Consider the following 17876-nt stretch of genomic DNA (forward strand, 5'->3'; position numbering starts at 1 on the left):
TTTCTATAGGAAATGTTTTCATGCAAAGCAAGCCCACATTTCAAAAGAATGAAGGCCAGGCCCTGCTAATCCTTAAGCTGGTTGCCTTACTCTTCTTTAACCCATTCTGATTTCCTTTATTCTTAGCTTATTGGGCCGGTTCATGCATTTATGTATAAGTGGCATGCCTTTCCAGAGTCTTTATTGCAGCTAACTCTGAGTAGAGAGAAGTCTAATTTTTCTGCTTGTCTTGCCCACCCCCACCTCGCCCACACAAACACTGTGCTGCCTGGAGAGTTTATAAAATAGATTGCAATGGAAGTCAACTGTTACTGTCAATCAAAAACCTGATAAATCCACATCTTAGGCCACAGAGGTGGCTCAGTGGATGAACTGGTTCGTGGGAAAGCATGAAGACTTGAGCTCGGATCCCGAGCACCCTCCTACAAATACGGTTGTGACAGCATGCACTAGTAACCTCGGTGCTGAGGGAGGGGGCAGAGATGTGCCAATCCAGGGCATTCACTAGCCAGCCAGTCTAGCCAAATGGGAAGCTCCAGGTTCAACTGGAGTTCCTGTGTCAAAAATAGAGGTGGACAGTGGTAGAAAAAGACACCCAGCTGTCACCTTCTGGCATGGCCATGCACACGCATAGGTGAACACATTCACACATATGTGCATGCACGCATACATCACACACACCTAAGCATTGTTTTTTAATTGATAGCTTATAAACAGACATTTAAACTGCTACAAAAATACATGGAGATTATTCTTGCTTAATAATTTTTTCTGTTGCCTATATATCTTGAAAACTTCGGATCTTTACACTCCTTCCCGAAAGTTCTAAAGTTCCTGTAATCAGGATAAAGGTGTTTGAACTCAAGGAGCAAGTAGAGAGGCCCTTTGAAATTATAACCTGTTCAAGTGTTCGCTAGACCTGAGCCATGTGAGCTGGAGGGGCCAGTGCTGAAGTTGAGGTATGGTGCCAAACCTCAGAACGCTAAGGAAATGTAGCTGTTTACAGCCTCCGTGTCCCAACATTTGCCAGCTCTTTGGTTTTGCCAAAGCCATGGCTACCACCACTGGCATTGAGCACCCAGTAGAGGCAAATGGAAATCTCAAGAATACCTTTATTCTGCATTTAAGAGCACATGTTAAAATGTTTTGACCCAACTTAGTTCTGAGATAGTCAAAATGTGAATAGCTGAAAGGATCTCAAAACAGTTTATACACAAATGCTGAATGTTTCAAGCCAGCTCTCATTATGCTATGTGTGATGAAGAACCCATCTTTCCCCTTAAAATGTCAGCTGTCATATTCGTCATCAACCTGTATTTGGGTGAATGTGTTCAGTGAGAGGAACTCATACATCTAAGCATCATGACCCTGACAGAGTTCCTCAGAGCTCATTCTCCATCTCCTCATATAATACTCCTTGTCCTCGGACCATCACGTAGATACCATTACTCTAAACTACAGCAGCGAGTAGGAGAGCAAGATCAGTGGGGAATGCACCAGAAGGATAGCTGTGGTGAACTGAGCCATCCTGGCAGACCTGTACAGGTTTGGATCCCCGTCCATTCGCTGAGCACTCTGAAGATCACAGAGTTAAGACAGCACCGCTTTGGTTTTGTTTCCTTACTATGCAGGGAATGCACGCAGTAGCAGCGTCCTTTCTCTTCTCCCAAAGCGGCTGGTGGCTTGATCATTGCACACATGTAATACCCAAGACACATTTATTCTGTAATGTCAGGGAATTGGTGTCTCAGATTTCATACGTTTATTTCATTAAAATCTGTGTATACATTGTCTCAGACGTTAGCCAAAAGCAATAATATTTGGACCGTTAAACAGCCTCACTGAGGATTCATAAATATGACCTCTCCCACCCAATCATTTTCATATCATGTTTGTCGCTTTAGCAGCTTCCAAGATGATGTTTTTCAACTCCCATTACACCCTAAGAATTTGCTTGGATAAGTGAAATCAGTTGTAGTCCTTCTTGCCAGAACATCGTGCCACACCCTTGGCAGGTAGGCAATATTGTCTTCATATGTTTGCAAGGTTACTGAGCATTAGGCCTTCGTTCCCCCTGCCAGGATCCAACCCAACCTGCTCAGTTCACAGTGACCAATGCCATAGAAAGATGGGGCTTTGGGAGCAAGGGCGTGGCGATGCGAGTCCTCTTCTCTTGCATATGGAAGGGTACATGAACAGTGGCAGCTTCTGGTCTCTTCCAGACAGATGTGGAGAGCAGCGTCAAAGCAGAACAGGAGACCAAGTAATTGTTCTTTCTGTAGCATTTTTCTCCTCAAAACAACACATAACTTTAGATAGACGCCTTTAAGAGACAACCTTTGGATGTTTTCTGAAGTCAGTACCACTGCAGTGGCCCCTGAGCTAATATATTATTTATTCCTCCACCCCTCTGGGAGTCTCCAGATCTCTAAGATTAGCTGAGCCCGAGAATAGTCTGATCCCACCCAGCTGCTCTATCAGCCGCCGCCTGTGAGGTAAGAGTATGTTCCCACTTTGAAATATACCGTGTCCTGGCAGGCTTTACCAACCCCCTTGAAGGTTTGGCTACCCAGCCCGAGGCTGCCAGGTCCACTCACTAAGGCCATTGGCACAAGACCATCCTAGGGTCTTGCAGTTACCCTTCGTTTCTTTCTCTGTGCAGTCACTTGGCCCATGGCCAGTGGTCCCCCTGGAAGACTTCCTGATTGCCTGAGTTGAGACTCCTCCCAAAGAAGAGACAGGGTGACTTGAGCTCCTTGGTTATGGAATAAACAGGGCCAGTGTGGGGATGCCTATTCCATGTCGGTAACCCAGTCATCTGGCTGTCCATATGATTCATCCCCCACAGCCCCCCCCCTCCGTAATGTTGGAGCACATCTGTAATGAATCTTTGTTGAATAATGAATGGCAACCAGACTGATGAACCTTTTTCTGAAGCGTTTTCATCCCTCCGAGCAGAAAAACTGTTCTCCTCAGTAGCACTGAAAAGCCACTAGATTCTGTTTAGCAGTCAGTAGTTCTCCATGATTCTAGTCCTGCATTATGATGATTAGGGAAGTTTGACAGCTCAGAGAACGGATCCCTGTAAATTCATTAGTGAAGAACAGGTGTAACATTCGTGCCTGTTGAATAAATTCCTAAAAGTAAGAAAAATAGCACACTCCCACCCCTTGTTCTTCGCTGCAATTGAAGGTGTTCTCTCATGGGAAAACTTTTGACCTGCAGCAAAAGTACACGTCACATTTAAATCCATTCGAATTCATTTCGATGTCAGTGTGTCCAGTCAAAGCACAATTCATTCTTGCATAACCACCCCTGAAACTAGTTAGTCCAATGAGCACTCAGTCCCCACCGCATAGGATGTCGAAGAGAGGCATTTAACAATTAAAGCATACCATTGAATTGACTCCAATTGCATTAGGAGTCCTCCCAGCTCCATGAGCCTCCATTGTTGAAATAGCCACAGTGGCACTGTGTATTTGCTACACAAACACCCAGCAGGGTCCATGGGCTTTTCTCTTTCTTCTCTTTTGCTTTTTTAATTGGAGGGCATTGGTGGTGAAAAACAATTCTTTGATTTGTTCTCTTGACAGTAGAGAGACAGCTTGGTTATTTCTTCCTTGATAAATTAAGCCCCATTGTCAAACATAACTACTGAGAAAAAGAAAAGCATTGTGTGAATCGGAACTTTCAGACTGGCTTGCTTACATAATCCCCTTTATGTTTCCCTCGGATATTTTGCTCTAAAATATGAAAGTATGTAGGCTTGTACCATTGTCTTCTCTTTTCCCGTATTTTCAACAAAGGTAACCATTCTGCCAGAATCCCAAATGGCAAAAGTAGCCTGAATCTAGGTCTTTTAATAGGCCCAGTTCTTCAGCAGCCCTTCTTTATTTTCTTAAAATACCACCTAATGAAAAGTTTGACTGGTTTGCATATGCTAAAAAGATATTTGCATATTGTCACCCCACCCTTTAAAATGCTGGGTTTAAACTAAGCCATAGGTAAAACCTCCAGTGTTCTTAGTGTTTAAACTGCAGGAGAGATTTACCTTCAGAGACAAGCACAGACAGATGAGTGGCTAAGGGGTCCTGGAGCAAGGGTTTCCTCTTCGTCTTAACTAAAAGTGCCTGTAGAGACTACGAGTTTTTTAAGTGTCTGGGGGAAGGCAGGGCATTCAGTTTGCAGGTGTAGTCAGAATGCTGCTTTTTTTTTTTTATAATGATGGTTTTTAAAACTTAGGAGAATTTTTGCCTTCCAAATGTGAATGCCTGTCTCTGCATGTGTATACAATTTTGAAAGGAATAAAGCTTAACAGTGTTGGGTATTTGGTGACTAAATTCTAAAGTGAGACTGTAAGGAAAAAATCAGAGAGGTCAACATTCCATCCTGAAATGGGTTAGAATTTTCATACTATTTAATAACCAAGATCTTTTCTCTATTTCTTTTGTTAAACACAAAGATACAATAGTTGATTTGCTTCCAAAGGACAGGTTAGTTGGGCGATGACCGTATGAAGTATTTGTAAGAACTATGCTCTGCCATGGAGATTCTCGCACAGTGAGAAGGCCTGGAGTATGGAGAGTCGTCAGAGGCCTTCACATCTTGTGTCCCCAGAACATCAGTCCTTCAACAGAACGGTGGCCATGGACTAGCTCAGCCCTTTTTTCCCAGGTTGATCATTCTTCTTGACAATCATCCTTAGTTCATTAGTGGAGAAAACATGCATGAGCCTACAACGAGATACACACAAAAGCACTGGTCTGCCACATACACTTTTTTGAATGGTGTTAAGATATATTTTTTTTTTTGGTTTACTTTGTAGACTGAGTTATGTTGCCCCCAAGCTAGAATGTTGAAGGTCATGTGGGTGATATCCTAATCTGGTAGGTTTGGTGAGGCCCCTTGTGAGCCAGGAGGAGGCCTTCTGCATGCTGGAAGAGAGTCCCCAACAAGGGTGACCGCTTGGCAGCTGATCTTAGACATCCTCGGGAAACTATGGCATTTCTAAATTTGAAACACTAAAGCTTCCCGGTCCCCTTGTTCATTTACTAAGTGGAAAGATCTGTTCGTCCTCAGCGCTCTCGCTACGCTGCTAGTACAGACAGTTCTGTAGCCGCTGGTTGAGCTTTCTGCGAACAGCGCACCTCGCAGTGCCTGCAGGTAAAGGTGCTTCGCACCAAGTCATTAAACTGAGCTCCAGTTCCAGCTGTCACATGGTAGGAGTTGCCCTCTGACCTCTGTATGTGCATGTACACAAGCACTTGCACACTAAATTAATTAATTCTAAAAAAACCTCAGAGGACTTTTTAAAATTTCAACAGTTTCAAATCCAAGTATTTATTGGAACCAGATATTAAAATGCTTGGTTTTTGCCAGGCAGTGGTGTCGCACACCTGTAAACCCAGCACTCAGGAGACAGAGGCAGGAAGATCTCTGTGAGTTCGACACCAGCCTGGTCTACAGAATGAGTTTCAGGACAGCCAAGGATACACAGAGAAACCCTGTCTCTGAAAACAACAACAAAAAAATAAAAACAAGAAACTTGATTTAACATATTTTCATAATTATTTAACAAAATTAGCAAAAAGGGTTTTAAGCACCTGTTTTGTTTCCTCCCCTTGGAGATGATTAAGGCATGATTCAAACAAGATGATTTTACAGCCAGATCCCAATGGCTACTTTAAAAACGAATGCGCATAATTCCCTGGGCATTGGTAGATGGTGCCAGAGTAAAGAGCGGAAGCCAAGGGCCCGAGCTCCGACCTCTAGCAGAAGAGCCAGGTGAGCCTGCTAACGGCTCCCTTGCCATGAGGTAGAGATAGCTCATCCTCAGGTATCACAGGTTACCCCAGCCAGCCATATTGATGAGCTCCAGGCTCAATGAGAGACTCTATCTTGAAAACAAGATGAAGAGTGATGAAGGAAGACCCAGCCACATCAGCCTGTGGTCTCCACATGTATGTAAATGGATGAATACAACCGCACACACATGTATGCACATGTAGGCCAGCGCTGTCTGCTCTCAAGGCTTCTCTGAGGAAATGTGCACAGGAGAATCAAGATTGGTGACTTGAACATCGCACCATTTGTCACCCACAGCCCGAATAAACCCTGTGATGGATGGTGATGGCCCTGGTTCCCTCCCAGGGCTTTTGTGACATAGATATAATTTTGATTTCCTAGAATATTTCTAACAGAGTACGCATAAGTTCCTGAGGCCTTTAAAGAAAATGAGGGTGTTCTCCTGGAAGTATATGGGGCTCCAGTTGCTTGGATGGGGCCTGGTTCACAGCAAGTCTTTTTAGAAGCATATATACCGAAGGAACTAACGCACAGACGTCGCTAAGTTCCCTTGTCTTTTGAACTTTTGTGTTACAGAACAGTGTGCATGACTGCCTCACCGCTAGCGTGCTTCTGGTCTTTATCGCCGTACTGCACGTCAAGAGCATTCAGACAAGGAGATGTCTTTCCCTTTCTTCTCGCATTAATCTTTCTTTCCTGTTTGTAAAAGCACAAAAAGGGTGGGGGGGAATTATTTTAGTGAGTTTCAGAAAGTGCTGGTGTTAGGTAGTTTTTAAAGAGAAAAGAGTAACCTTCAGACAGTGAAATTTTGCATGAACACTTTGCCCGGCCCCTTCACTTGCTGCCTCGTTCTCTTAGGATTCATGGTGATATTCCAATTTTCTTTCAGTTCTTTCTTCTCTGGTTATGGGGTTGGCCTAGCTCAACAATGGACACTTTGAGTAGTGAACTTGAGTGCATAATTTCCCAGTGAAGTCACAGCAAAGTCATGAGATGACAGCAAGCTGACTGATTTTTAGGAACCAGAAGTAGCACTGTAAGGCAGGCCTTAGCCCATCTCGTATTCCAACACAACTGTGTCTGATAATTTTGTGTTTGTGTAAATAGTAATGAGAAATTTCAAAACTGTAGCTTTTCTATTGTTACTCATTATATTTTTGTGAAATAAAATTGAAATTTCATATTTTAATGAAATGCATGTACTGTGAGTTCCTTTGAATGAAATAAAATACTGATAGTTCATATAAAAGTCACTTCCATTGTCACGTTGCTACCAAAGTAAGCACAGTACCACATGGCCATGATTTTACAATTCTGCTAGGCTGACTTTCGTTCTGCCTGGGGTTATAGTTAATGGGTGATCAGTTTTATTTATTATTCTTCATTTGTTCAGATATTTTTGCTAATTGGAAGTAGTGCTCATTTTACCGTTTCTGGGAAATCTTTAATAAGAGTGAATATTTTGTTCTCTTTGTTTTAAAAAGTAGCTTTAGAAGGAGCTTCTTTTATCTTATGAAGTAAAGATGAGCAAAATTTGGTGACCAACTTTCAGTGACCTTTGGATGTTTGTCATGGTTCAGCACTCTGGAACCTGCTCTGTAGATGGCCAGTGTACCTTCCTGTGTACATCTAAGTGGACATGTAGCGGAGATCCTGCCATGAAGGAGGGTTGGCGTAGTGTCAAAGCATGTTCCAGTCAGTTCTGTGAAGGTTTCCTGATGGATGTTCACAAGGCTCCTTTACTCGTGGGATGCTTGCCAGAGAATGGCCTACCCCGAGTGCAGCTGCTTTGCTTGGCTTTCCATGCCTTCTACACATTGCTGCTGCCTAGACCAACACGTATCCATAGCAGAAGCTACTCTGAGGCTCTTCGGTTGATGGTAATGCATCGATGCTTAGGAACTAACGGGCTTCAGTCACGGTGAAAGACTCCAGCAGTCTGGCCATTAGGAATAACTCAGCTGTGTGCTTTTTGTCTATTACACTTAAGAGCGTATTAGAAATAATGAGCAAATTAAATTAAATTTAAAAGACTCTTATGAGGGCAGTTTCTTTAAATACTGGAAATGCTATTGTTCGAAAAGAATAATTCATTTAGAATTTATTTAAATTTGTTGTAATCAAATTACAATAATTCAAGAGACATTGTTAGCTTGCATTTTCCCCATAGTGCTTTAGTAATTATGTCTTTTGAAAGGAATGGTTTCTTAGATTCCATAACTTACCAAAACATTCACAGATACATTATAATCTATACTATGCAATATAGTTTGAGTGTATAATAGAGCCCCTCCCTTTACCTAATCTTGCCTTGAAATAAGAATCCAAGTTGTAGCCAGCTGGTGGTGACCCATGCTTTTAATCCCAGCACTTGGGAGGTACATATTGGCGGATTTCTGTGAGTTCGAGGCCAGTCTGGTCTACAAGAGTTAGTTCCAGGACAGAGAAACACTGTCTCAAAAGAATCCAAATTGCTAATAAAAATCTGACAGTGGTGGTGCTCGGCTTTAATTCTAGCACTTGGAAGGCAGAAGCAGGCGAATATTTTGAGGTCAGGGCCAGTGTGATCTACAGAGCAAGTTCCAGGAAGGCCAGTGTTACATAGAGAACTCCTGTCTTGAATAAAAGCAATACAAAACAACAACAACAACAAAATTGCTAATAAATGACAGCTGAGTTAACTAACACTAGCAATTTAAAGCCAAATGTGAAACAGAATCTGAATTGAAATGACCTACCTATTACAAGGGTATCTGTTTTGTTGAGTTTTTTTGTTTTGTTTTGTTTTTGACAGCCTCCAGACTGCCTACGCATTCATTAAGTCATGAGAGTCCCTAAGGAACATTTAGCGTAAATGCTTGAGCATTGTTTTTCCTTTGGGACAGTGAAGGTCAGGTTTTTCTGCTTATGTGACTTTGGATAGCCTCTGATTTAGCTCATTACACATAGGGCTTAGTTCCCGAGTTCTGTTTCCTGGGAAATTCTGCCATGGCATTGACATCTCTGGTTCAGTCTCTATGTAGCGACTGTCCTTGGACAGTGTGATGAACCATCCAATTGAGTGATTTTTTTTTTCCCCTTTAGCCCTTCGTAAGTCCCTTCTCTGCAGCCATCTTTTCTTCCTTGTTTTGTTTGGTAGCAGACATCCTTAATTGCAAAATCATTACAGTTTGGAGAATGTGTTGCTTCCCTTTTACATTCTAGACAAATAATTTAGAGTTTGAAGCACTTCAGAAATTAATAACAATATCTTAATAGTTCATCAATATTCTTATTTCTGCTGAGATTTGCTGTATGACAGTGGCACACACCTCTGGAGAGATGTGAAACATCTCTGGTATAGTAGAATATTTTATCTTAAGAGAAGCTTTTGGTTCGCTGCTTCCTCAGCAGCTACCAAAGGATGGACCTGTGTTATGTAGGACATGACCATAGCCCAGTTGTTGGCTTTATATGGCACAAAATCTTTTTTAGGAAGTTCAGTACTATCTGTCACAATGAATGTTTGAGACATAGTTTGGATGTTTAAAACAACTTTTATGATAGATTTGACATCACGAGATTTATTAGTTCCTTTGGTTTTATCCTTGAAGTGTTAAAATTATAAGGCTCTGGGATCTGTTAAACTTACTGCTGCTGTAAGCAGGGTAACAAGTAGCTGGACCCAGTGGTCTGTTCCTATGGTCCCTATACTCTCAGTACTCAAGAGGCTGAAGCTTGAGCCCACAATACTGAGGCTAGTCTAGGCAACATGGTGAGAGCCTATCTCAAAATTTAAAGGGGAAAAAAAAATGTCAGCTAAAACTGCATGTTTATCTTATTTTCATTCTGATTTAATTTTGTAATGAAGATTGTACTAAAGATAGTTTGTGTTGTCATTTCTCAGTGTCTGTCTTGGGACTAGAGAGATGACTCGGTGATTAAGTATGTACTTTTCTTGCAAAGGACCTGAGTTCCAGTCTCAGCACCTTTGTCAGCGGGCTCACAGCCACTGATAACTATAGCTACAGGGGAGTCCAATCCTCCAACTTCTGGGGCACCTGCTCTCATGTGCACATACCTGTACACACACGAATACACACACACACAATTTTAAAAATAATAAAAATAGATCTCATCAAAATAAGTGAATGGTCTTTGATTTTAATATGAATTTAGTATGAATTAACAAGCTCTCATCACATTACCTATATAGTAATGTCTATATCACTGTATCACATACTCTATATCACTCCTCTGATTCCTTCAGTCTGCCAATATCTTTCTCACACTGTGCTAGATATTCATACTAACTCTCTGCGGCATCATAGGAATTGTTCACAAATACAAGTATGCATTTAGAGTGGGATAATGTTATAACAACAATAATACCCTGCAGAGTCAGTGGGCACGTCTGGGGGTATCTTGAGCTCATCTCTCCATGGTCCCATGAACACAAGTTAATTTAATTATGATCTTATAGTACCACATGAAATATATTTTAATTTACTTCAAAGTGTGTGTTAAGTTGCTAACACAAAGGCTGAATAAAATCATAAATAACTATGATCAGTGAATTAGAAGAAAATATTAAATTCCTCATAATTCAATAAGAAGTATTTTGTCTCAGTAGGTAGAGCACACCAGCTTTCTCGTGTAGCCTTATGTGTCTAATGACGGTAAGGGGAGTCCTGGGGTTGGAAGAGCTCGCTGTATTTGCTCTCCGTAACTTTGCATTCTTCGTGAATATCGGCGAATCAATCCCACACCAGTTATGTTTTAAGGGGTCATTTATTTTGGGGGGTAAAACTTACAAACACCATAAACCGTCAGGAAGGGAGCCTAGTCGCTGGAGCAGGAGCCAGGAGCAAGCGCTGGAACCAAGAGCCGGAACCAAGAGAGCCTGATCCGGATCTGTTTCTCTTTTTAAAAGAGATATATACCATGCCCCAGTGGGCTGGTATTTCAGCAGCTATTGGCTGACGGAGCGGAAGTCGCTCCCCGCTGCACTGTGGGCTCGTATTTCAGCGACTATTGGTTGAGGCAGCGGAAGTTACTCCCACAACACATGAATGTGGATTTGGCCTTCTGCAGTATGAATTCTCCTAATGACTTCCACCCAGGAGGCGCTGCACGTTAAAGAAATTCATGCGGTAGTGTGGGAGTGCGTGACTTCTGTTTGCTCTGTCCCACGCGGAGAGTTATTCTGGCTGCTCTGTTTTGTTTTGTTTTCTAGCGTTTCTCATCAGTTTGCTAGTTGTTAAAAGATTTTCCTATGCTCACCTGTTCCATAGTGCAAGGTCCACTTAATGTATATTTCTAGAACTTTTGTGTAGCACACAGACACGCCATGTGGCATGTAGGATACAGGGATTAAAGAACACAGACAATCTGTGGAGATTTCCACATGCTTATATATGCCTTTTATTTTAATGTCTTTGTGACAGTATAATTAAAAATCAAGTAGTGTAGAACAAATAGAAAAGATCGAAATTGGGAAGAAAATAGATTGCTCTTACCTTTAGTGATTTTAAACCATACTCCCTTTGAAATGATGGATGGTAGAAACCAATGGTTTTAAATTCTGTGACTTTTTCCTAGCAACATTGTAAACTGTTATCAGCCCGTCTGGGAAAGATGTTTCAGCTCCCAAAGGTCTCAGTATCCTTATGCATCAGGCTTTACAAAGGCAGATATAGCCACAGAGCCGTCCTTTCCTTCTGGATCCCTGTCTTCTTTATTCTTCTCCAGTCTCCTCAGTTGGGCGTAGAGCATTTTATTTGCAGTCTGAGGTTTGCGCACTATATTTCTCTCAGTCTGTCACTTAAAGAGGAAGAAAGGAATGATAATGGTCACAGTCATCATTGTTGACTGTTCCCCTAGTTGTTATGTGCTTAGTTTTCACAGCCACACTGTGAGACCAGTTGCGTGATCTTCCTCGGTGAGCCCTGCAGCCATTACAATGGCTGGTGTTTGAATGTTCTTTTCAATTCAGAGACAGGATCCACCCCCCCACACACACACACCATTTGAAAATGTTAAACTCTCGATTTTGTATATAGCGAAAATGCTAATCAGTAAAAATGCCAAATCCGAGAGCTAGACACGGAGTTTGAATATTCTACAAAGAAAATAGCCCTGCTCTGGTTTTTCTCTGCTGACAGCACAAATGAAACTAGAAGGCAACACCTGGGATGATGGGGCCCCACCCAGTCCCCATGATCTATCTTGGCATTCCTGCTGAAGTTGTTAAGAAGTCTGGAATGTTAGAATAACTAGCGAGCAGCATTAAAATCAAGATGCGGTCTGTGCACACAGGTACTGCTGCATTCCCACCTGGCTGATACTCACACAGCCAACTGTAGAGTTTCTTGTTCCTGCTAGTTTGAGCCACCTTCATGTCTCTTGGCATTTCTTTTAATCAGGGGGACTAGGAGTAGGAAAACATGTCTTTGGAGTTTAAATGATGTCAGTAATTGGCAATCGGAGAAAGGAAACTTAATCTGAGATGATCGCAGAGGCCTTGGTCTTCTCCTTTGATAGGGCGATTTCATCAACCCATTTCCACTGGCTTTTCCCAGGGGCTTATCCTGTTTACTCTCCTACGTTTTCATATGAAAGCTTTTCTCAAGCAACTTCTAAAGGGAAACATTAATGCATTCACTTGAGAGCTGTATTTTGGTACCTCCAGTAGAATGTGAGTTTGTTTCAAACTCTGAGTCCTCTTGTGTATGGGGTGAGAAATTCAAAATTACCCCTTATTTATACAGCCTTTGGCAGTTTGGGCAATGTGTTCTGTCACCTGTTTGCTGTCTTAAGAAGAGCTGGAAAGTTTATGAAGAAATAGAAAATATGACTTTGAGCCCTTGACATTTTAAAATAAATGTACATATTGTTAGTGACAGATTGCTAAACTTGGCTTTAGACACTTAGCTATGTTTCTTGCCAAAAGTAATCCAGATGTGCATAATTTATCCGGCTGCCATATGTGCACTGACATGTCTTTCTATAATCAACTGTCTGTTCAGTATGGTTACAGTTAAGTGTTCTTTTTTATCAACAGTCTTTTGAAATAGTACTGACTTGATCACTTATTTTAAATTTAACAACTCTCAACGGCAGAGCTCATCCAATTTGCCTTTAAACCCCAGTGACCAGACATGTTGAGTTTCTAAAAAAGACACTGACATCCAAATCCCCTCGACACTTGCATTTCTAGGGGAAGCCATAGAACCCCATTCTCATCAGAATCCCATTTTGATGACAGTTTTTTTAAGTGTAGGGTGGGAGATATATAATATGCAATAACAAAGTAATATTGTTGAAACAACAATAAAGTTTCTAACCATTCATTTGTTTTGAAAAGGCAGTAGGAACAGGAAATCTTAATATGGATCAAATAAGAATGTGGAAACAGGACATTTTATTCTTTTCATACGTTCTGTGCCTTGTTCAGACCATGCTTGTGACCTTTGTGTGGGTTATGGCACCATACTGATTGCCAGGTATCATCTTTTTGTTGAAAAAGGCATTTTTCCCCCCAAGAGGAATTTTAGCAAATGTGTGTTTTATTATTTCTGTGTTGCCAGTTTTAAAATTAACATTTAAATATCTTGGAGAAATGTCTGGCTCATGATGGTGACATTTCATTAATGACTATCCTATGCTTGAGAAGAGGTAGTTACCTTGAAACCGTGTCCTTGTTTTTTGTTCACGGCGACACTGAGCCACCATTAAGTCTAGACAGCGTGTTTGCCAACGGTATGTCCTTGCTTATGTTTATCCACAGCTGCAATTAAGTTTTTCCCACTGTCCCCATCTGTGCAAGCTAGCTGTGCAGCGACCTTGGCCAGTCTGAAATCTGTTCAGCCAAGCCCATGTGTAGAAAGAGCTCCAAAGACAGATGGTGGGACCGATGATGGGGAACTGTGTGTTAGTGACTCTGGCTAATGGTAACCCACCTGTCCACTCTGCAGTGTGATTTTGAAGACCTACCTGGAAACACAATTCTGATAGCGTAGAAACTGACTCACTAAGTGTGGGGTGTCTGTACTTAGAGCTTGCTCTATCTAAAATGTAGCTTATTTTCTAATCAGCTACCACTTTCTTTTGCATGCTTCTGTAGGAAGTTCTAGACCCTTCTGCACTAGGAAGTTATAGTTCTTTTTGCAAATTTAAGATGTTCAAATTGATATCCATCTTCTTCTGATTAAAAATGTATTTCTTTGTATATCTAAAAATGTAGCATATGCTAGACATGTGTATACATTCCATCATGGTTGGTGCTCCAAGGAGAAAACCCAAGTTGTTGTTTGCTCTAAATACTCAGTAAGAGCCCTTGAGTTTTCTTTGTTCACATACACATAGCATAAGTGAGACCTTATTGCTAGACCTTCATTTACATAGGTGTGCCCTGCAGACATTTTCATTCCAAAATCCCCCTTTCGATGTAATCGGATGGACTGACGGGCTTGAGTGTCTAAACACCTTGCAGAAACACTGCCGTGCCTGCAGAGCACAGCATGGCACCTGCCTTTGTGAGCTTGCAGTCGGATCATGTGTCAACACGCGTGGTTCAGCTTTCCAGCGTGAGCAGCTCTCCAGCAGAATTGTCACAGCGGAAAGCTTTGCGACTGTGTTTTTCTTCACCAAAGAAAGTTGCTAAGGAAACAATTTTTCTCTAAAACGCAGTGCAAATAGAAGCATATATTGTCAGTCTTAGTAATCATGACACCGGAGAAGCACAACTTGCTCAGAGGAGTGAGACAAATATTTTGATGTTTAGCAAATGCTGTCCTAACAGTGAAGGCGGTGCCAGTTTTCTGTCCAGTGTCAAGGCGCTCATCCCAGCAGCAAGGAGTGACTGAGCAAACGGGGCCAAGTTCCCATCTACATGTCATTTACATATGTCCTCCTAAGGTGGAGCATCCAGAAGGAACTCCCTGTCCTCTTCATAGGCCTTTCTCCATCACCCTGCTCCCATATCTGGGTGTAAATAGTCTGTGTGAGGACATTACAGATGTTAGGGAAATTTTGGTATTAATACATTTACTTAGATTTAAAAGAAACAAAAAACACCTTGCAGTTGGATAGATTCATGTTAAGTGAATTAAGCCAGTCTTAGAAGTTATTATGTGTTTTCCCTATTTGTAGTTCTGGGTTGTATATATATATATATATATATATATATATATATATATATATATATATATATATATACACATATTTATATATATAAAAAAATCACATATGACATGAAAGCCAGTAAAACTGTCAGGGGAAAGCAGGGACTAATGGGGTGGGAGGATGCCGGTAGGAATGTGCGCAACCTACAATAGATAATAGCGTGAAATCTTTTCAAATAATTTAGACAGTAATTCTAAAAAGAAGTTAGCATATCAAGACCAAGAAAAAAGAAGTGCCCTATGTCGCTTCAGTAGCTGTTACTATTTTCTATTACTGGCTTTCCTATTTCTATTTTATTCTTTGCACTTTAAGATAATGATATATCATAAAACTCTACAAAGTAAAAATTCAGCTTTATAATATGTATATTTAAGTCATAACTTGTATAACTTACCCTAATATGGATTTCTCTGTCTCAGCACTATTGATATTTGGAGCCAAAATATTCTGTTTTGGCCATGTCTTGTGTGCCACAGGGACTGCTTAGACGATCCTGTTCTCAGTCTACTCTATGCCATTAGCACCCCCTAAATGGCAGTAATCAATAGTGTGTTCCCGTGTTACCAAACATTCCTTTCGGGTCAGACCCTCACCACCTCCACCCCCATTTGAGAGTCACTGAAAAACAAATTTCCCTGATAGTCTTCTTTTATGATAAGTGAATAATTTTACAAATATATGCATAAAACTGTATTCTGAATATAGTCATCTAAACATGTTATATTAACTAACTATTGAAATTTGTGCCTTCAGCCCTTGCTAAATGTTTTACAAATACCACCTTTAGGCCATTTTATACATTTTTAGTTAGAATTTTAAAATTGTATTTATTTATTTTGGGGCAGGGGTGGAGGGGTGAGCATGTCCGTGCATTGGTGCCATAGTGCATGGGTAGCCAGAGGACAGCTTGCCAGAGCTGGTTTCCTCCCTCTACTGTGTTGGTCCCTGGACTCAAGCTCGGTTCATCAGACTTAATGTGTAGGTGCTTTTACCCACTGAGCCATCCTGCTGGCCCCTTATTTAGAATTTTTTCTTTCGGTATGTATTCCATGTTGACTAATTTGTTTTTCTCCCTTTACCGTTAGCAGGTGGAAGCTTAGGTGTCTTATGAGACTCCATGAGACATAGACTGCCACATACCCTGTGGGGAAGTCTCAGGTCTCCTCGGCCCCCAGAGAGCCCCATCACCTCTGGGTCCTGCACTCCATGTCACCAGTCCTAGGGGAAGCATTCAGGCTTTGAAACTGGACAAATGTAGATCTGTTTGTATCATGGCTTTGGAAGTTAGGGCAACCTGGACTCTGAAAGCACCCTCCAAAAAGAAAGAAAGTGTAGCCTTGTTAGCATTATTATAGTGCTAGAAGTCAGGTATTTAAAAGTCTAGCAGAGAAACCATTTCATTGCTACGAGAAGCAGTAAGACACTGTGACTCATATTCCTTGTTCGTCTTACCCAGCACTGTCCAAATATTATTCAGGCACCAAATGGGAGCCGTATTGTTCATTTGAATTCTCTAATAACCACACTGAAATAAAATGCAGAAGTGAAACTGATATTCCATAATGTTTATGTTAACTGTAGTTAAAAATACCGAGCTGTTTATGTTCTTTTTCTCACTTTAGGGCTCTGAGATGACACACACATCTTATGCTTTCAGCATGTCTCCATTGGAACTGCCTCCATTTTAAGTGCTCTGGTGTCAGCTCTAACTGGAGGCCATGTGGTAGCCAGCACGGCTTTAGACCATACATGCAGGATACCAGGACAATATGTGCTGTCATGGCAAATAAGTTACCACTGAGTATGATAGAAGTAGCTCCCTGTATATTAAACAAATTCTAATTATCTTCACAGTCTCTCTCTCTCTCTCTCTCTCTCTCTCTCTCTCTCTCTGTCTCTTATCGCAATAGGGGAAAACTGCCCACACTCCTGTACTTTTAACTTATCAGATTTTTTTTTAAATCTTTTGGTTATCAGTTCTGTCGCAGTTGCTACTGCTTTGCTGAACATTATATTAAATTTACTATTTAATTCAATGTTTCACTCAGCCTGACCAAACTTTTGTGCTCCATGAATATTTCTTCATTAATAAGCACACACCGCCACACATTTAGCCATTTAGTCAAAGTTTTGCGTGCGTGTGTGCGTGCGTGCGTGTGTGTGTGTGTGTGTGTGTGTGTGTGTGTGTGTGTGTGTAGTTTTATTTGCTTTGGGTGAGCTGTAGTTCAAAACTATTAAGTGGAAAACTCCAGAAACAAGCAATTTATACGTTTCAAATAGCGTTCCGTTTGAGGCACCTGCTAAAGTCCCATGCCATCCTTCTGTCGCCCAGGACTTGAGTCATTCATCGTATCCATCATGTATGTGCGCCCTGCCTACCCATCACTTAGTGCTGGGATGTCTGAACTTCATCAGCAACTTGGCTAGATTTAGAATCACCTAGGACATCTCTGTGCATACATCTGTGAAGGTGTGCCCAGGGAGCTTTTACATGTTGGAGATGATCTCAGTCTGAATAGAAAGGGAAAAGAACAGGAGCCAAGCCACCTGCTTTGGTGTCTTTCTGCTTTTTAATTGTGCACTCAGTGTGGCCTTATGTTCCTGCTGCTGTCCCTTCCCTGCCTGGGTGGACTGTACCTTTGAACTGAGCCAAAATGAACCAACTCTTTCCTCCCTCCCTCTCTCCCTCCCTTCTTCTGCCCTTCCCTCCCTCCCTCCATCCATTCCTCCCGACCTCCCATTGCTTTTGCTAGGCATTTTTTCACAGAAAGAAGAAAAAGTAACCTACACAGTAGCCATCTTGGACATCAGGTGCTGTGATATGGTCAAGCTTGTAATCACGTAACCCTTATTTCACTTAGTAATGACCCATTTTATTATTTATCGCGTTATCCGTATTCATAGTT

General features: G+C 41.5%; 1 protein-coding gene and 1 long non-coding RNA gene across 4 annotated transcripts in view; one reads left to right on the forward strand and one right to left on the reverse strand.

Annotated features, from left to right (window-relative positions):
* The window catches only part of Arl15 (ARF like GTPase 15), a 360415-nt gene that overhangs the window by 199681 nt on the left and 142858 nt on the right, over window positions 1-17876 (forward strand). The window lies entirely within an intron of this gene.
* LOC146891586 (uncharacterized) lies at window positions 4388-10687 on the reverse strand. Its single transcript, XR_014997045.2, has 3 exons — window positions 10599-10687; window positions 6405-6501; window positions 4388-4733 (listed from the first exon to the last, which is right to left on the reverse strand). It is a non-coding gene; the product is annotated as an uncharacterized LOC146891586 (long non-coding RNA).

Source organism: Myodes glareolus, chromosome 15, assembly GCF_982192425.1.
Source record: "Myodes glareolus chromosome 15, mMyoGla1.1, whole genome shotgun sequence".
Taxonomy (NCBI): Eukaryota; Metazoa; Chordata; class Mammalia; order Rodentia; family Cricetidae; genus Myodes; species Myodes glareolus.